This window comes from Perna viridis, chromosome 14 (genome assembly GCF_037379345.1).
Source record: "Perna viridis isolate PV_CMFRI_1.1 ecotype Kerala chromosome 14, ASM3737934v1, whole genome shotgun sequence".
NCBI classification, from domain to species: Eukaryota; Metazoa; Mollusca; class Bivalvia; order Mytilida; family Mytilidae; genus Perna; species Perna viridis.
The window spans coordinates 31,762,941-31,784,254 of NC_142458.1; the positions used below are offsets into that span (position 1 = coordinate 31,762,941).

A 21,314-nucleotide genomic window follows, 5' to 3' on the forward strand; every position below is an offset into this window, starting at 1 on the left:
AGGGGTTAGACTATATATTGCATATATATTTTCATTTTAATCTGTCAAGCCATTTAGGAGTTATTGCACTTTTTTCGACGTTTTTTCTTTCATTTTTTTAATGTTATTTCTTTAAAAAAATTTCTCCTCTTACCCTACTTGATCGATTGGAATCAAACTTAGTATTGATGTTCCTTGGGGTATCTTGCACAAAAGTTCTGTTTAGATTTTTGATCCGTCAAAAAACTTTGTCACCGTTACTAAAAATAGAACAGGGGTCAAGCTGTAGTTTTTCAATATATCTCAAAACCCATTAGCCAAATTATAACCGAGTAAAACTGTTCAGCATGATGAGATCTACCTGTGGTCCTTTCGTTATTTTCATCTGTTAAGCCTTGTATTGATCCTTATGATCAGTTCCATCAAAGTCATCGTAGGCCAAAATTATTAGTAAACCTCGTGATAAATGTATTGCCATTGAAAGACAAAATTTAACCAGGTGAGAGATTCAAGCTCCTGGGAGCCTCTTGTTATGTTTGTCATAGAGCTTGAGGTCGACACATTGACATAAACTTCTTTTCTAGTGTTAGAAACATCAGTAGCTGTGGAATGAACGCCATGTTGATTAGTCTGTGACACAACATTAATGTCCATTGCCTGGTTAGCGTACGATGGCACTGTAGCACCACAATCCGAAAATCCATCTGACTGACTTAATTATAAAATACAAATAGAGGCGAACATGCTTAGGATTCTTTAAGGGGGTTTATCTTAAATCCACTATAAGTAAAACTGCTTGATAGTAAAACTTGATATTGCTTTATCAGATAATATGCTCAATAATTGTAAACTACAATTTCTAATATAATTGAAGATTTATAAATGCACGAAGCCGGACTTGTCGCCAAGTTCTGAGAAAGTTTGTGTTCTGTGATTCAGAATCATCTTTTTTTTCAAACCACAAAAAAGATGAAAGGAACAGTTTTTAATTCAATGCAATTGATGTATGTTCTTTTGTGAATTTTGTATTATTTTTTGTTTCTGTTTATGAATGTGCACAAAGCCAGACTTGTCACCAGGTTCTGAGAGATTTTGTACTTGATTTAGGACCATCTTTCTTCAAACCACAAACAAGATGAAATGAACAGTTAATAATTGAATACAATTGATATATGTCCCTTTATGAAATTTATGTTTGTGAATGTGCATGAAGCCTATCTTGTCTCCAAGTTCTGAGAAAGTTTATATCCAGAATTTATTTGCCCTGGGTTGCGATTTCTAATAAAAGTATTTAAGAGAAACCAGTGGAGTAATTTACATGTTAGTTGTTTTATATACATGTATTATATTTGATTTATAACAGAAAAAGTTTCTTTGATGGAATATTGGTTGATATGTATTTTCTTTTGAACATTTTGGATTGCTTTACAAAGAAATAAGTGTTGAAAGATGTTTTGAAATAATAAAAAAGGATATTTGGACTAAACAGAAATTTAATCGTTGTAGTCTTTGATTTACTGCTCAAAGTATATGATATTGGAAAAGTCATGAACTTCAAGAACTCTATATGTAATTATTGTAATATTGTTAATAATGATTGTGGATAAATGAATTTAATACGTTATTCAGTTTATGATGCAATAAATTGTATTTGATTTTATATTAGTATTGATAACATTACTAAAAGTATTTTTATATACAAAATATACATTCTGCCTACCTATTCTGATGCCATGATTATTATATGAACAGTTTTTTTTCTTCAGAAATTCTGAAATTAATGCATTTGTATACATTATTTCAATCACAATGTGTAAAAAAATGTAGAATTGTAATGTAAAATTAGCTGTGATGTAACTTTTTAGCCCGTGTACTACCATCACATACATTATAGTAACTGCTGTGCTTTACAGAACTTGCATTTTTCATTTATTTATTTATTTTTGTAATACATGAACTATTATGTGGTGAATATAATGTAAAGAATATTATAGTACTGTTAAAATTGGGATGTTCATTTATGATTGTTATTGTAAGCAGTACAGTTCAAGTGGAACATGTCATCTTAAGTCCATTCAAGTCTTTTGTAACTGTACATTTCTCCAATCATCTAATGAACACTGTGAAACTTGAGACCTGCTTTACATAGACGCCATTGTTTCACCGCAATTAAGTTCTGAAACAGCAAATTTCTCTTATTGTCGAAGAAACTATTATGCAACAAGTAATTAGTCAAACGACGAGTAAATTGTCATGCTTTCAAGATGGAGTAATTCATAATTTAAACTAAAGCAAGTTTTCCGTGAAAAAACTAAGTTCATTTTGGTTGTAGCGCTACTGCAACATTTTTTATGAAGTATTGTTACTGATGAAAATAAGAGTTTCATTACTTCTATCAACTTACTAGATATATGGAATTATACTGGTTTTATATTTGATTTGTTATCATAAACTCAGATGTTTTAATGATTTTGAATATTTACATTTTTTTTTCAAAAAGTTATAAAAAAAAAATCCACAGAGATCATTTAGCTAATGATCCTACTTGCCATCTCCCTTTCATATAGAGAATAATATTCTAGTCTTATCATCTTCATATGTTTTACCAACTTTCCCTTTATTTGACAATTGACTCTTACAAGAAGAATGAAAATATTCAAATTGTTTTGTCTTTAAATAAATCTGTGATCAGTTTTGTTCTTTCCAACTGATGAATCGCAGCCTCTCTTTTCTTCGTCTTCTGTTTTACAGAAGTGTACATCTGCACAATAAAAAAGACGCGATCCTAATGTATATGTACTATTTTTTTTACAGTAAGACCAAATGACACTTTTATTTTGTGATATGTTATTTTTAGTCAAAGGGCTTTTCAGTAGCATCCAAATTACCATGTATTCTTAAATCTCATTCAGTGTCATAAAATACTGCACTTCATTTTGAAGGACTCAGTGTCAAGCTCTTGAAATTGGAAATAGGAAAATATAAATCGTTGGAAATGTTAACATCTGAAAATATCTTTCTGTATTTGCATTTATAAATAATAATCACTAGAATTATTGACACCCTGTCATTTTTAACAGATCTGTTGTACATGTACGATAACAATTGCAAATGAAGTTATAAGACTCCAGTTACTGTCACTTATACATGTGGCTCCAACCCAGTAATGTTTCATACTGATATTTGTTAAAACTCCACGTGGAACTGGGTAACTGTAGAATAATATTAACTGATAAGGGGTACCAAAGTCTTCCTTTAGTACTGGTAAAGTGTCCATAGTAATAGTTTTTAAAATAACCAAACGATCTGTATCATTCTTAGTTCAAGTATATCAGGATATCTTAAAAGCTAAATATAGACTTTTATATACAAAATAAATGAGTTACACAATTGTTAAATTTAAATTGTAGTATTATAATGATAATGTTTTATGTCTTAAACTCATATATATTTTGCTCCGTACGATTTCTGACGAAGCCTGACTTGTCTCGAAGTTCTAAGGATAGAACGACTATATTGTAAATCTTTTCTGCAGTCATGTTCAATAGCAGGTCTTATTTCCATAAGCAAATGTTAACTAGTCATGAAAGCATGTGAACATTTTCCTTATATTGAGTTTATATGGAAATGTCATTTGAAAACCACTTCGGGAATGTAATAAGAGATTACATGTACATGTATTGAAGTATATGCTACTACATGTAATATGGTTTTTGAATTTGTTAACTGTTCACAATGTACTTTCGCCTTCTTCATAATATTCGCACTTCAGTTGATATGTGTATTTTGTTCTTAGAATAAAAAAAATTGATCACTCTGATTTATTTAAGCTTATCCTGCTTACGTCGCCTTTATATGAAAATCCATTTAAAGCCCATGTTGTGGTAGTTTACGTGTTATGTATCAGAGATATCAATCGATAGGGGACGAAGTCCGTGTACGGTATATACCACAAATCTAAAATATAACATAAGAAGTACTGAAAGCCTGATTTCAGTCTTACAGGGAGTAATATCCGGTGTAACTTTCCACAATTTATGGATTAAATACTGGCCAAATGACCAAATAGTTCTGAAAGAGAAAAACAAACTGAATGTAGAGTAAGGTAGTTTCATATCTTAACTTACGGAAGGACTCGTTTGTTGTCATCCATACCTTAATTAAAACTTCCTCCTTTTACATCTCGGCCAGTCTAATATATTAAGTCATATAAGTTGATATCTAGTACTCAGACGTGTTGAAATCAATACACCAAATGGCATAATATACCTAAACCATATTTAATCAAAAAAATCGAATAGGTCTGCAATAGACATGTTTTCACAAAAAATCCATACATAAAGAAAGACAAAAGATATTTCACTTACAGTTTTGTAGCGTGGGTTTCTGTATTGTTTTCCTATAAATGACTTGCAATGGAAACAACTAGTATTTTCTGATATAAATATTGATACCAAATGTAGAAATGGTGGGAAATCCTTTTACAAGATAGCATCAGGAACACTAAAATTTACAATACACAAACGTAAAGAAATAGAAAGTTACACACAGAAGAAATCACTTAAAAAAATAAAGATCTTTATGAAATTGAAATTGATGTGTTGTTTAATCATTCAGTATGTGTTGGTAGAAACATGTTTTCTGGACGATAAATTTGTTCTACAATGTACAAGTTTAAAACAAAAGGAAAGCTGGGATAAGTTTTGGTTTGGGTTGTTACTTAACTGTAAGGAATAAGGGACCAAAACAAGCATTTTCAAGACATCCAATCAATAATTTTATTAAAAGTGTATATATTTCTTTGACATTGTACCTCAAGGTGCCATTCAAAAACAATCTACTGGAGTTTGCAGATCGAGCGTCAAATTTACATTACCACGGATTTTACCTAATGGTACATACATAATAAAGCCAGGACCCACACACAATTTTCTCACAAAAAAAAAAAACACAAAAAATCCGCATAAAAGACAAAACAAAATAAAAATAAAAACAAAAAAGAAGAAACAAAAGCCCCCTAAAAATAAAATAAAACAAGTTTTAAGTTGTGCTTGAAAGCAAGTCACATACAAGTTCCCTCATGTTCCACACATGATCACAGAATCAAAAAAATTAAATTCAATGTACAATGTCAAGCCTATATACCACGTTTTATAAAATTTAGATGAAATTTACATTATTTTCCAGTGGGGCATATTAATTTAGATGGCGGCCATTTTAAATGGCAGCCATCTACAATAATCCAAAATATGGAACTCGTTCACACTTAGATGGTTTTATATATCCTTCAAATCTGATGAATATATTACAAGTAATTTTTTCCTACATAAAGGAGAAGCATTTGAAAAATCACAAAAATCAACCAAATTGTATAATGGCTATTTAAAGGAAACAGAACGCATCAATTCTCATGAGCATTAATGATTTTGAGTAGGAAAATGATATTTCAAGTACTTAGGCCATATTAAGAAAACGGTCAGCATCTTAAGTTATGGGCGTGCATGATTTTAGCAGGAATACGTGATTTGAAACAGTTTGGCCATGTTAGGCTAACAATGCTTAGATGATATGATAAGCATCCATTTTTGGGTAGATCTCCGTCATACGTGCATGTCAGAGGTACGGTTTGCGTCAGATATGATGATCATATACGTTAGTGGTAGGTAAATGTTATTTCGAGTCGAAAGGTCATATCAAAACTAAAGTACGAATCATACGTGATGAGCATGTATGATTTAGGTAGGAAAGTGCTATTTCAAGTAATATTTTCATACTTACGCTTCATATCAAATCATATGTGATGTGCATATACGATTCCAGTAAGAACGTGATGTTTCAAGTACTATGATCATGTTAAGAGTTCTATTCGCATCATATATGATTGGTATGGAAAATTAAGATACGGAAAGGGTATTTCACACAGTATTATTATTTTTGGAATTGAGGGGTGAACAGTACGCATTGATTGTCATGATCATTAATGACTTTGGGTAGGAAAATGATTTTTCAAGTACTTTGGCCATGTTAAAAAACAGTTGGCATTTTAAGTTATGGGCATGTATAATTTTAGCAAGAATAAGTTATTTAAAACCGCTTGGCCATGTTAGGCGTACATTTCCTATATGAGGTGATGGGCATGCATTTTTGGGTAGTTTTTCTGTCAAACGCGCATGTCAGGGGTACGGTTTCCCTCCGAAGTGACTATCATCTACGTTATTGGCAGTAAAATTTTATTTCGAGTCGTAAGGTCATATTAAGAATAGAGTACGAATTAGATATGATGAGCATGTATGATTTAGGTAGGAAAGTGCTATTTGAAGTAGTATGGTCCAATTTAGGATACACTTCAAATCAGATTTGATAAGTATGTTTGATTCTGCTAAGAAAGAGCTATTTCAAGTAGTATGATTATGTTAAGAGTTCAGTTCGCATCATATGTGATTGATATGGAGAATTAAGGTACGAAAATTGTATTTCACAGAGTATTGTAATCTTTGGAATTGTATAATGGCTATTTAAAGGAGAGCTGCACGTATCAATTGTCATGAGCATTAATGATTTTGGGTAGGAGAATGATATTTCAAGTACTTTGGCTATACTAAGGAAACGTTCGCATGTTAAGTTATGGGCATATATGATTTTAGCAGGAATAAGTTTTTCGAAGCAGTTTGGAGTTGTCAGGCGTACAATGCTTATATGATATGGTAAGCATGCATTCTTGGGTAGTTTGTCTGTTAAACGGGGATGTTAGGGGTACAGTTTCCCTCCAGAGTGACTATCATGTACGTTATTGGCAGTAAAATTCTATTTCGAGTCGTAATGTCATATTAAGAATACAGTACGAATTAGATATGATGAGCATGTATGATTTAGGTAGGAAAGTGCTATTTGAAGTAGTATGGTCCAATATAGAATACATATCAAATCAGATTTGATAAGTATGTTTGATTCTGCTAAGAATGAGCTATTTCAAGTAGAATGATTATGTTAAGAGTTCAGTTCGCATCATATGTGATTGATATGAAGAATTAAGGTACGAAATTGGTATTTCCCACAGTATTGGTATCTTTGGAATTGTATAATGGCTATTTAAGTGAGAGCAGTATGCATCAATTGTGATGAGCATTATTGATTTTGGGTAGGAAAATGATATTTCAAGCACTTTGGCCGTATTAAGAAAACGTTTGGCATCTTAAGTTATCGGCTTATATGATTTTAGTAGGAATAAGTTATTTGAAACAGTTTGGCCATGTTAGGCATACACTTTTTATATGTGATAAGCATGCATTTGTGGGTAGTTTTTCTGTCATACGTCCATGTCAGGGGTACGGTTTGCGTCAGATGTGATGATCCTGTACGTTATTGGCAGGAAAATGTTATATCAAGTCGTAAAATCTAATTACAGATAAATTACTAATCAGATGTGATGAGTATGTGTGATTGAAGTAGGAAAGTGCTAGTACAAGTAGTATGGTCATATTTAGGTTACATATCAAATCAGATGTGATAAGTATGTTTGATTCGGCTAAGAATGAGCTATTTCAAGTAGTATGAATATGTTAAGAGTTCAGTTCGCATCATATGTGATTTGTATGGAGAATTAAGGTACGAAAATTGTATTTCACAGAGTATTGTAATCTTTGGAATTGTATAATGGCTATTTAAAGGAGAACTGCACGTATCAATTGTCATGAGCATTAATGATTTTGGGTAGGAAAATGATATTTCAAGTACTTTGGCTATATTAAGGAAACGTTCGCATGTTAAGTTATGGGCATATTTGATTTTAGCAGGAATAAGTTTTTCGAAGCAGTTTGGAGTTGTCAGGCGTACAATGCTTATATGATATGGTAAGCATGCATTCTTGGGTAGTTTGTCTGTTAAACGGGGATGTTAGGGGTACAGTTTCCCTCCAGAGTGACTATCATGTACGTTATTGGCAGTAAAATTCTATTTCGAGTCGTAATGTCATATTAAGAATACAGTACGAATTAGATATGATGAGCATGTATGATTTAGGTAGGAAAGTGCTATTTGAAGTAGTATGGTCCAATTTAGGATACACATCAAATCAGATTTGATCAGTATGTTTGATTTTGCTAAGAATGAGCTATTTCAAGTAGTATGATTATGTTAAGAGTTCAGTTCGCATCATATGTGATTGATATGGAGAATTAAGGTACGAAAATTGTATTTCACAGAGTATTTTAATCTTTGGAATTGTATAATGGCTATTTAAAGGAGAACTGCACGTATCAATTGTCATGAGCATTAATGATTTTGGGTAGGAAAATGATATTTCAAGTACTTTGGCTATATTAAGGAAACGTTCGCATGTTAAGTTATGGGCATGTATGATTTTAGCAGGAATAAGTTTTTCGAAGCAGTTTGGAGTTGTCAGGCGTACAATGCTTATATGATATGGTAAGCATGCATTCTTGGGTAGTTTGTCTGTTAAACGGGGATGTTAGGGGTACAGTTTCCCTCCAGAGTGACTATCATGTACGTTATTGGCAGTAAAATTCTATTTCGAGTCGTAATGTCATATTAAGAATACAGTACGAATTAGATATGATGAGCATGTATGATTTAGGTAGGAAAGTGCTATTTGAAGTAGTATGGTCCAATTTAGGATACACATCAAATCAGATTTGATCAGTATGTTTGATTTTGCTAAGAATGAGCTATTTCAAGTAGTATGATTATGTTAAGAGTTCAGTTCGCATCATATGTGATTGATATGGAGAATTAAGGTACGAAAATTGTATTTCACAGAGTATTGTAATCTTTGGAATTGTATAATGGCTATTTAAAGGAGAACTGCACGTATCAATTGTCATGAGCATTAATGATTTTGGGTAGGAAAATGATATTTCAAGTACTTTGGCTATATTAAGGAAACGTTCGCATGTTAAGTTATGGGCATGTATGATTTTAGCAGGAATAAGTTATTTGAAACAGTTTGGAGATGTCAGGCGTACAATGCTTATATGATGTGATAAGCATGCATTTTTGGATAGTTTGTCTGTTAAACGGGCATGGTAGGGGTACGGTTTCCCTCCGAAGTGACTATCATGTACGTTATTGACAGTAAAATTTTATTTCGAGTCGTAAGGTCATGTTAAGAATACAGTACGAATTAGATATTATGAGCATGTATGATTTAGGTAGGAAAGTGCTATTTGAAGTAGTATGGTCCAATATAGGATACATATCAAATCAGATTTGATAAGTATGTTTGATTCTGCTAAGAATGAGCTATTTCAAGTAGAATGATTATGTTAAGAGTTAAGTTCGCATCATATGTGATTGATATGGAGAATTAAGGTACGAAATTGGTATTTCCCACAGTATTGGTATCTTTGGAATTGTATAATGTCTATTAGTGAGAGCAGTATGCATCAATTGTGATGAGCATTATTGATTTTGGGTAGGAAAATGATATTTCAAGCACTTTGGCCGTATTAAGAAAACGTTTGGCATCTTAAGTTATCGGCTTATATGATTTTAGTAGGAATAAGTTATTTGAAACAGTTTGGCCATGTTAGGCATACACTTTTTATATGTGATAAGCATGCATTTGTGGGTAGTTTTTCTGTCATACGTGCATGTCAGGGGTACGGTTTGCGTCAGATGTGATGATCCTGTACGTTATTGGCAGGAAAATGTTATATCAAGTCATAAAATCTAATTACAGATAAATTACTAATCAGATGTGATGAGTATGTGTGATTGAAGTAGGAAAGTGCTAGTACAAGTAGTATGGTCATATTTAGGTTACATATCAAATCAGATGTGATAAGTATGTTTGATTTTGCTAAGAATGAGCTATTTCAAGTAGTATGATTATGTTAAGAGTTCAGTTCGCATCATATCTGATTTGTATGGAGAATTAAGGTACGAAAATTGTATTTCACAGAGTATTGTAATCTTTGGAATTGTATAATGGCTATTTAAAGGAGAACTGCACGTATCAATTGTCATGAGCATTAATGATTTTGGGTAGGAAAATGATATTTCAAGTACTTTGGCTATATTAAGGAAACGTTCGCATGTTAAGTTATGGGCATGTATGATTTTAGCAGGAATAAGTTTTTCAAAGCAGTTTGGAGATGTCAGGCGTACAATGCTTATATGATGTGATAAGCATGCATTCTTGGGTAGTTTGTCTGTTAAACGGGATGTTAGGGGTACAGTTTCCCTCCGAAGTGACTATCATGTACGTTATTGGCAGTAAAATTCTATTTCGAGTCGTAATGTCATATTAAGAATACAGTACGAATTAGATATGATGAGCATGTATGATTTAGGTAGGAAAGTGCTATTTGAAGTAGTATGGTCCAATTTAGGATACACATCAAATCAGATTTGATCAGTATGTTTGATTGTGCTAAGAATGAGCTATTTCAAGTAGTATGATTATGTTAAGAGTTCAGTTCGAATCATATGTGATTGATATGGAGAATTAAGGTACGAAAATTATATTTCACAGAGTATTGTAATCTTTGGAATTGTATAATGGCTATTTAAAGGAGAACTGCACGTATCAATTGTCATGAGCATTAATGATTTTGGGTAGGAAAATGATATTTCAAGTACTTTGGCTATACTAAGGAAACGTTCGCATGTTAAGTTATGGGCATATATGATTTTAGCAGGAATAAGTTATTTGAAACAGTTTGGAGATGTCAGGCGTACAATGCTTATATAATGTGATAAGCATGCATTTTTGGATAGTTTGTCTGTTAAACGGGCATGTTAGGGGTACGGTTTCCCTCCGAAGTGACTATCATGTACGTTATTGACAGTAAAATTTTATTTCGAGTCGTAAGGTCATATTAAGAATACAGTACGAAATAGATATTATGAGAATGTATGATTTAGGTAGGAAAGTGCTATTTGAAGTAGTATGGTCCAATATAGGATACATATCAAATCAGATTTGATACGTATGTTTGATTCTGCTAAGAATGAGCTATTTCAAGTAGAATGATTATGTTAAGAGTTTAGTTCGCATCATATGTGATTGATATGGAGAATTAAGGTACGAAATTGGTATTTCCCACAGTATTGGTATCTTTGGAATTGTATAATGGCTATTTAAGTGAGAGCAGTATGCATCAATTGTGATGAGCATTATTGATTTTGGGTAGGAAAATGATATTTCAAGCATTTTGGCCGTATTAAGAAAACGTTTGGCATCTTAAGTTATCGGCTTATATGATTTTAGTAGGAATAAGTTATTTGAAACAGTTTGGCCATGTTAGGCATACACTTTTTATATGTGATAAGCATGCATTTGTGGGTAGTTTTTCTGTCATACGTGCATGTCAGGGGTACGGTTTGCGTCAGATGTGATGATCCTGTACGTTATTGGCAGGAAAATGTTATATCAAGTCGTAAAATCTAATTACAGATAAATTACTAATCAGATGTGATGAGTATGTGTGATTGAAGTAGGAAAGTGCTAGTACAGGTAGTATGGTCATATTTAGGTTACATATCAAATCAGATGTGATAAGTATGTTTGATTCTGCTAAGAATGAGCTATGTCAAGTAGTATGATTATGTTAAGAGTTCAGTTCGCATCATATGTGATTTGTATGGAGAATAAAGTACTAAAATGGTATTTCACAGAGTATTGGTATCTTTGGAATTGTATAATGGCTATTTAAAGGAGAACTACACGTATCAATTGTCCTGAGCATTAATGATTTTAGGTAGGAAAATGATATTTGAAGTACTTTGGCCATATTAAGGAAACGTTCGCATGTTAAGTTATTGGCATATATGATTTTAGTAGGAATAAGTTATTCGAAACAGTTTGGAGATGTCAGGCGTACAATGCTTATATGATGTGATAAGCATGCATTCTTGGGTAGTATGTCTGTTAAACGGGCATGTTAGGGGTACGGTTTCCCTCCGAAGTGACTATCATCTACGTTATTGGCAGTAAAATTTTATTTCGAGTCGTAAGGTCATATTAAGAATACAGTACGAATTAGATATGATGAGCATGTATGATTTAGGTAGGAAAGTGCTATTTGAAGTAGTATGGTCCAATTTAGGATACACATCAAATCAGATTTGATCAGTATGTTTGATTTTGCTAAGAATGAGCTATTTCAAGTAGTATGATTATGTTAAGAGTTCAGTTCGAATCATATGTGATTGATATGGAGAATTAAGGTACGAAATTGGTGTTTCCCACAGTATTAGTATCTTTGGAATTGTATAATGGCTATTTAAGTGGGAGCAGTATGCATCATTTGTGATGAGCATTATTGATTTTGGGTAGGAAAATGATATTTCAAGCACTTTGGCCGTATTAAGAAAACGTTTGGCATCTTAAGTTATCGGCTTATATAATTTTGGTGGGAATAAGTTATTTGAAACAGTTTGGCCATGTTAGGCATACACTTTTTATATGTGATAAGCATGCATTTGTGGGTAGTTTTTCTGTCATACGTGCATGTCAGGGGTACGGTTTGCGTCAGATGTGATGATCCTGTACGTTATTGGCAGGAAAACGTTATATCAAGTCGTAAAATCTAATTACAGATAAATTACTAATCAGATGTGATGAGTATGTGTGATTGAAGTAGGAAAGTGCTAGTACAAGTAGTATGGTCATATTTAGGTTACATATCAAATCAGATGTGATAAGTATGTTTGATTCTGCTAAGAATGAGCTATTTCAAGTAGTATGATTATGTTAAGAGTTCAGTTCGCATCATATGTGATTGATATGGAGAATTAAGGTACGAAATTAGTATTTCCCACAGTATTAGTATCTTTGGAATTGTATAATGGCTATTTAAAGGAGAACTGCACGTATCAATTGTCATGAGCATTAATGATTTTAGGTAGGAAAATGATATTTCATGTACTTTGGCCATATTAAGGAAACGTTCGCGTGTTAAGTTATGGGCATATATGATTTTAGCAGGAATAAGTTATTCGAAACAGTTTGGAGATGTAAGGCCTACAATGCTTATATGATGTGATAAGCATGCATTCTTGGGTAGTTTGTCTGTTAAACGGGCATGTTAGGGGTACGATTTCCCTCCGAAGTGACTATCATGTACGTTATTGGCAGTAAAATTTTATTTCTAGTCGTAATGTCATATCAAGAATACATTACGAATTAGATATGATGAGCATGTATGATTTAGGTAGGAAAGTGCTATTTGAAGTAGTATGGTCCAATTTAGGATACACATCAAATGAGATTTGATAAGTATGTTTGATTCTGCTAAGAATGAGCTATTTCACGTAGTATGATTATGTTAAGAGTTCAGTTCGCATCATATGTGATTGATATGGAGAATTAAGGTACGAAAATTGTATTTCACAGAATATTGTAATCTTTGGAATTGTATAATGGCTATTTAAAGGAGAACTGCACGTATCAATTGTCATGAGCATTAATGATTTTGGGTAGGAAAATGATATTTCAAGTACTTTGGCTATACTAAGGAAACGTTCGCATGTTAAGTTATGGGCATATATGATTTTAGCAGGAATAAGTTATATGAAACAGTTTGGAGATGTCAGGCGTACAATGCTTATATGATGTGATAAGCATGCATTTTTGGATAGTTTCTCTGTTAAACGGGCATGTTAGGGGTACGGTTTCCCTCCGAAGTGACTATCATGTACGTTATTGGCAGTAAAATTTTATTTCGAGTCGTAAGGTCATGTTAAGAATACAGTACGAATTAGATATGATGAGCATGTATGATTTAGGTAGGAAAGTGCTATTTGAAGTAGTATGGTCCAATTTAGGATACATATCAAATCAGATTTGATAAGTATGTTTGATTCTGCTAAGAATGAGCTATTTCAAGTAGAATGATTATGTTAATAGTTCAGTTCGCATCATATGTGATTGATATGAAGAATTAAGGTACGAAATTAGTATTTCCCACAGTATTGGTATCTTTGGAATTGTATAATGGCTATTTACGTGAGAGCAGTATGCATCAATTGTGATGAGCATTATTGATTTTGTGTAGGAAAATGATATTTCAAGCACTTTGGCCGTATTAAGAAAACGTTTGGCATCTTAAGTTATCGGCTTATATAATTTTGGTGGGAATAAGTTATTTGAAACAGTTTGGCCATGTTAGGCATACACTTTTTATATGTGATAAGCATGCATTTGTGGGTAGTTTTTCTGTCATACGTGCATGTCAGGGGTACGGTTTGCGTCAGATGTGATGATCCTGTACGTTATTGGCAGGAAAATGTTATATCAAGTCGTAAAATCTAATTACAGATAAATTACTAATCAGATGTGATGAGTATGTGTGATTGAAGTAGGAAAGTGCTAGTACAAGTAGTATGGTCATATTTAGGTTACATATCAAATCAGATGTGATAAGTATGTTTGATTCTGCTAAGAATGAGCTATTTCAAGTAGTATGATTATGTTAAGAGTTCAGTTCGCATCATATGTGATTTGTATGGAGAATTAAGGTACGAAAATTGTATTTCACAGAGTATTGTAATCTTTGGAATTGTATAATGGCTATTTAAAGGAGAACTGCACGTATCAATTGTCATGAGCATTAATGATTTTGGGTAGGAAAATGATATTTCAAGTACTTTGGCTATATTAAGGAAACGTTCGCATGTTAAGTTATGGGCATATATGATTTTAGCAGGAATAAGTTTTTCGAAGCAGTTTGGAGTTGTCAGGCGTACAATGCTTATATGATATGGTAAACATGCATTCTTGGGTAGTTTGTCTGTTAAACGGGGATGTTAGGGGTACAGTTTCCCTCCAGAGTGACTATCATGTATGTTATTGGCAGTAAAATTCTATTTCGAGTCGTAATGTCATATTAAGAATACAGTACGAATTAGATATGATGAGCATGTATGATTTAGGTAGGAAAGTGCTATTTGAAGTAGTGTGGTCCAATTTAGGATACACATCAAATCAGATTTGATCAGTATATTTGATTTTGCTAAGAATGAGCTATTTCAAGTAGTATGATTATGTTAAGAGTTCAGTTCGCATCATATGTGATTGATATGGAGAATTAAGGTACGAAAATTGTATTTCACAGAGTATTGTAATCTTTGGAATTGTATAATGGCTATTTAAAGGAGAACTGCACGTATCAATTGTCATGAGCATTAATGATTTTGGGTAGGAAAATGATATTTCAAGTACTTTGGCTATATTAAGGAAACGTTCGCATGTTAAGTTATGGGCATGTATGATTTTAGCAGGAATAAGTTATTTGAAACAGTTTGGAGATGTCAGGCGTACAATGCTTATATGATGTGATAAGCATGCATTTTTGGATAGTTTGTCTGTTAAACGGGCATGGTAGGGGTACGGTTTCCCTCCGAAGTGACTATCATGTACGTTATTGACAGTAAAATTTTATTTCGAGTCGTAAGGTCATGTTAAGAATACAGTACGAATTAGATATTATGAGCATGTATGATTTAGGTAGGAAAGTGCTATTTGAAGTAGTATGGTCCAATATAGGATACATATCAAATCAGATTTGATAAGTATGTTTGATTCTGCTAAGAATGAGCTATTTCAAGTAGAATGATTATGTTAAGAGTTAAGTTCGCATCATATGTGATTGATATGGAGAATTAAGGTACGAAATTGGTATTTCCCACAGTATTGGTATCTTTGGAATTGTATAATGTCTATTAGTGAGAGCAGTATGCATCAATTGTGATGAGCATTATTGATTTTGGGTAGGAAAATGATATTTCAAGCACTTTGGCCGTATTAAGAAAACGTTTGGCATCTTAAGTTATCGGCTTATATGATTTTAGTAGGAATAAGTTATTTGAAACAGTTTGGCCATGTTAGGCATACACTTTTTATATGTGATAAGCATGCATTTGTGGGTAGTTTTTCTGTCATACGTGCATGTCAGGGGTACGGTTTGCGTCAGATGTGATGATCCTGAACGTTATTGGCAGGAAAATGTTATATCAAGTCATAAAATCTAATTACAGATAAATTACTAATCAGATGTGATGAGTATGTGTGATTGAAGTAGGAAAGTGCTAGTACAAGTAGTATGGTCATATTTAGGTTACATATCAAATCAGATGTGATAAGTATGTTTGATTCTGCTAAGAATGAGCTATTTCAAGTAGTATGATTATGTTAAGAGTTCAGTTCGCATCATATGTGATTGATATGGAGAATTAAGGTACGAAATTAGTATTTCACACAGTATTTGTATCTTTGGAATTGTATAATGGCTATTTAAAGGAGAACTGCACGTATCAATTGCCATGAGCATTAATGATTTTAGGTAGGAAAATGATATTTCAAGTACTTTGGCCATATTAAGGAAACGTTCGCATGTTAAGTTATGGGCATATATGATTTTAGCAGGAATAAGTTATTCGAAACAGTTTGGAGATGTAAGGCCTACAATGCTTATATGATGTGATAAGCATGCATTCTTGGGTAGTTTGTCTGTTAAACGGGCATGTTAGGGGTACGATTTCCCTCCGAAGTGACTATCATGTATGTTATTGGCAGTAAAATTTTATTTCGAGTCGTAATGTCATATTAAGAATACAGTACGAATTAGATATGATGAGCATGTATGATTTAGGTAGGAAAGTGCTATTTGAAGTAGTATGGTCCAATTTAGGATACACATCAAATCAGATTTGATAAGTATGTTTGATTCTGCTAAGAATGAGCTATTTCACGTAGTATGATTATGTTAAGAGTTCAGTTCCCATCATATGTGATTGATATGGAGAATTAAGGTACGAAAATTGCATTTCACAGAATATTGTAATCTTTGGAATTGTAGAATGGCTATTTAAAGGAGAACTGCACGTATCAATTGCCATGAGCATTAATGATTTTGGGTAGGAAAATGATATTTCAAGTACTTTGGCTATACTAAGGAAACGTTCGCATGTTAAGTTATGGGCATATATGATTCTAGCAGGAATAAGTTATATGAAACAGTTTGGAGATGTCAGGAGTACAATGCTTATATGATGTGATAAGCATGCATCTTTGGATAGTTTGTCTGTTAAACGGGCATGGTAGGGGTACGGTTTCCCTCCGAAGTGACTATCATGTACGTTATTGGCAGTAAAATTTTATTTCGAGTCGTAAAGTCATGTTAAGAATACAGTACGAATTAGATATGATGAGCATGTATGATTTAGGTAGGAAAGTGCTATTTGAAGTAGTATGGTCCAATTTAGGATACATATCAAATCAGATTTGATAAGTATGTTTGATTCTGCTAAGAATGAGCTATTTCAAGTAGAATGATTATGTTAAGAGTTCAGTTCGCATCATATGTGATTGATATGAAGAATTAAGGTACGAAATTGGTATTTCCCACAGTATTGGTATCTTTGGAATTGTATAATGGCTATTTAAGTGAGAGCAGTATGCATCAATTGTGATGAGCATTATTGATTTTGTGTAGGAAAATGATATTTCAAGCACTTTGGCCGTATTAAGAAAACGTTTGGCATCTTAAGTTATCGGCTTATATGATTTTAGTAGGAATAAGTTATTCGAAACAGTTTGGCCATGTTAGGCATACACTTTTTATATGTGATAAGCATGCATTTGTGGGTAGTTTTTCTGTCATACGTGCATGTCAGGGGTACGGTTTGCGTCAGATGTGATGATCCTGTACGTTATTGGCAGGAAAATATTATATCAAGTCGTAAAATCTAATTACAGATAAATTACTAATCAGATGTGATGAGTATGTGTGATTGAAGTAGGAAAGTGCTAGTACAAGTAGTATGGTCATATTTAGGTTACATATCAAATCAGATGTGATAAGTATGTTTGATTCGGCTAAGAATGAGCTATTTCAAGTAGTATGATTATGTTAAGAGTTCAGTTCGCATCATATGTGATTTGTATGGAGAATTAAGGTACGAAAATTGTATTTCACAGAGTATTGTAATCTTTGGAATTGTATAATGGCTATTTAAAGGAGAACTGCACGTATCAATTGTCATGAGCATTAATGATTTTGGGTAGGAAAATGATATTTCAAGTACTTTGGCTATATTAAGGAAACGTTCGCATGTTAAGTTATGGGCATAAATGATTTTAGCAGGAATAAGTTTTTCGAAGCAGTTTGGAGTTGTCAGGCGTACAATGCTTATTTGATATGGTAAGCATGCATTCTTGGGTAGTATGTCTGTTAAACGGGCATGTTAAGGGTACAGTTTCCCTCCGAAGTGACTATCATGTACGTTATTGGCAGTAAAATTCTATTTCGAGTCGTAATGTCATATTAAGAATACAGTACGAATTAGATATGATGAGCATGTATGATTTAGGTAGGAAAGTGCTATTTGAAGTAGTATGGTCCAATTTAGGATACACATCAAATCAGATTTGATCAGTATGTTTGATTTTGCTAAGAATGAGCTATTTCAAGTAGTATGATTATGTTAAGAGTTCAGTTCGCATCATATGTGATTGATATGGAGAATTAAGGTACGAAAATTGTATTTCACAGAGTATTGTAATCTTTGGAATTGTATAATGGCTATTTAAAGGAGAACTGCACGTATCAATTGTCATGAGCATTAATGATGTTGGGTAGGAAAATGATATTTCAAGTACTTTGGCTATATTAAGGAAACGTTCGCATGTTAAGTTATGGGCATGTATGATTTTAGCAGGAATAAGTCATTTGAAACAGTTTTGAGATGTCAGGCGTACAATGCTTATATGATGTGATAAGCATGCATTTTTGGATAGTTTGTCTGTTAAACGGGCATGGTAGGGGTACGGTTTCCCTCCGAAGTGACTATCATGTACGTTATTGACAGTAAAATTTTATTTCGAGTCGTAAGGTCATGTTAAGAATACAGTACGAATTAGATATTATGAGCATGTATGATTTAGGTAGGAAAGTGCTATTTGAAGTAGTATGGTCCAATTTAGGATACACATCAAATCAGATTTGATAAGTATGTTTGATTCTGCTAAGAATGAGCTATTTCACATAGTATGATTATGTTAAGAGTTCAGTACGCATCATATGTGATTGATATGGAGAATTAAGGTACGAAAATTGTATTTCACAGAATATTGTAATCTTTGGAATTGTAGAATGGCTATTTAAAGGAGAACTGCACGTATCAATTGTCATGAGCATTAATGATTTTGGGTAGGAAAATGATATTTCAAGTACTTTGGCTATACTAAGGAAACGTTCGCATGTTAAGTTATGGGCAGATATGATTTTAGCAGGAATAAGTTATATGAAACAGTTTGGAGATGTCAGGAGTACAATGCTTATATGATGTGATAAGCATGCATTTTTGGATAGTTTGTCTGTTAAACGGGCATGGTAGGGGTACGGTTTCCCTCCGAAGTGACTATCATGTACGTTATTGACAGTAAAATTTTATTTCGAGTCGTAAGGTCATGTTAAGAATACAGTACGAATTAGATATGATGAGCATGTATGATTTAGGTAGGAAAGTGCTATTTGAAGTAGTATGGTCCAATTTAGGATACATATCAAATCAGATTTGATAAGTATGTTTGATTCTGCTAAGAATGAGCTATTTCAAGTAGAATGATTATGTTAAGAATGCAGTTCGCATCATATGTGATTGATATGAAGAATTAAGGTACGAAATTGGTATTTCCCACAGTATTGGTATCTTTGGAATTGTATAATGGCTATTTAAGTGAGAGCAGTATGCATCAATTGTGATGAGCATTATTGATTTTGGGTAGGAAAATGATATTTCAAGCACTTTGGCCGTATTAAGAAAACGTTTGGCATCTTAAGTTATCGGCTTATATGATTTTAGTAGGAATAAGTTATTTGAAACAGTTTGGCCATGTTAGGCATACACTTTTTATATGTGATAAGCATGCATTTGTGGGTAGTTTTTCTGTCATACGTGCATGTCAGGGGTACGGTTTGCGTCAGATGTGATGATCCTGTACGTTATTGGCAGGAAAATGTTATATCAAGTCGTAAAATCTAATTACAGATAAATTACTAATCAGATGTGATGAGTATGTGTGATTGAAGTAGGAAAGTGCTAGTACAAGTAGTATGGTCATATTTAGGTTACATATCAAATCAGATGTGATAAGTATGTTTGGTTCTGCTAAGAATGAGCTATTTCAAGTAGTATGATTATGTTAAGAGTTCAGTTCGCATCATATGTGATTTGTATGGAGAATTAAGGTACGAAAATTGTATTTCACAGAGTATTGTAATCTTTGGAATTGTATAATGGCTATTTAAAGGAGAACTGCACGTATCAATTGTCATGAGCATTAATGATTTTGGGTAGGAAAATGATATTTCAAGTACTTTGGCTATATTAAGGAAACGTTCGCATGTTAAGTTATGGGCATATATGATTTTAGCAGGAATAAGTTTTTCGAAGCAGTTTGGAGTTGTCAGGCGTACAATGCTTATATGATATGGTAAGCATGCATTCTTGGGTAGTTTGTCTGTTAAACGGGCATGGTAGGGGTACGGTTTCCCTCCGAAGTGACTATCATGTACGTTATTGGCAGTAAAATTTTATTTCGAGTCGTAAAGTCATGTTAAGAATACAGTACGAATTAGATATGATGAGCATGTATGATTTAGGTAGGAAAGTGCTATTTGAAGTAGTATGGTCCAATTTAGGATACATATCAAATCAGATTTGATAAGTATGTTTGATTCTGCTAAGAATGAGCTATTTCAAGTAGAATGATTATGTTAAGAGTTCAGTTCGCATCATATGTGATTGATATGAAGAATTAAGGTACGAAATTGGTATTTCCCACAGTATTGGTATCTTTGGAATTGTAGAATGTCTATTAGTGAGAGCAGTATGCATCAATTGTGATGAGCATTATTGATTTTGGGTAGGAAAATGATATTTCAAGCACTTTGGCCGTATTAAGAAAACGTTTGGCATCTTAAGTTATCGGCTTATATGATTTTAGTAGGAATAAGTTATTTGAAACAGTTTGGCCATGTTAGGCATACACTTTTTATATGTGATAAGCATGCATTTGTGGGTAGTATGTCTGTTAAACGGGCATGTTAGGGGTACGGTTTCCCTCCGAAGTGACTATCATCTACGTTATTGGCAGTAAAATTTTATTTCGAGTCGTAAGGTCATATTAAGAATACAGTACGAATTAGATATGATGAGCATGTATGATTTAGGTAGGAAAGTGCTATTTGAAGTAGTATGGTCCAATTTAGGATACACATCAAAGCAGATTTGATAAGTATGTTTGATTCTGCTAAGAATGAGCTATTTCACGTAGTATGATTATGTTAAGAGTTCAGTTCGCATCATAT

The 21,314-nt window shown here is 33.0% G+C and overlaps 2 protein-coding genes and 1 long non-coding RNA gene across 20 annotated transcripts in view; 2 read left to right on the forward strand and 1 right to left on the reverse strand.

The window, feature by feature from the left end:
* The window catches only part of LOC148598998 (uncharacterized), a 38,167-nt gene extending 34,368 nt beyond the window's left edge, over positions 1-3,799 (forward strand). The window contains exon 11 of the mRNA XM_088560098.1: positions 564-3,799. The gene's annotated coding sequence lies outside the window, so the exon portion shown is untranslated. The remainder of the gene's footprint in view (positions 1-563) is intronic.
* LOC148598997 (microfibril-associated glycoprotein 4-like) overlaps positions 1-21,314 on the forward strand; it is a 134,665-nt gene that overhangs the window by 38,557 nt on the left and 74,794 nt on the right. The gene's annotated exons all lie outside the window — the stretch shown is intronic.
* Positions 3,922-21,314, reverse strand: part of LOC148598999 (uncharacterized) — an 88,490-nt gene continuing 71,097 nt past the window's right edge. For 16 of the 18 annotated variants that reach the window (XR_015918320.1, XR_015918318.1, XR_015918321.1 and 13 more), the window contains one exon: positions 4,371-4,482. This is a non-coding gene — a long non-coding RNA (uncharacterized LOC148598999). Of the gene's footprint in view, positions 3,937-4,346; positions 4,483-21,314 lie in introns of those variants that run through there. The other 2 variants (XR_015918315.1, XR_015918317.1) reach the window with 2 other exon arrangements.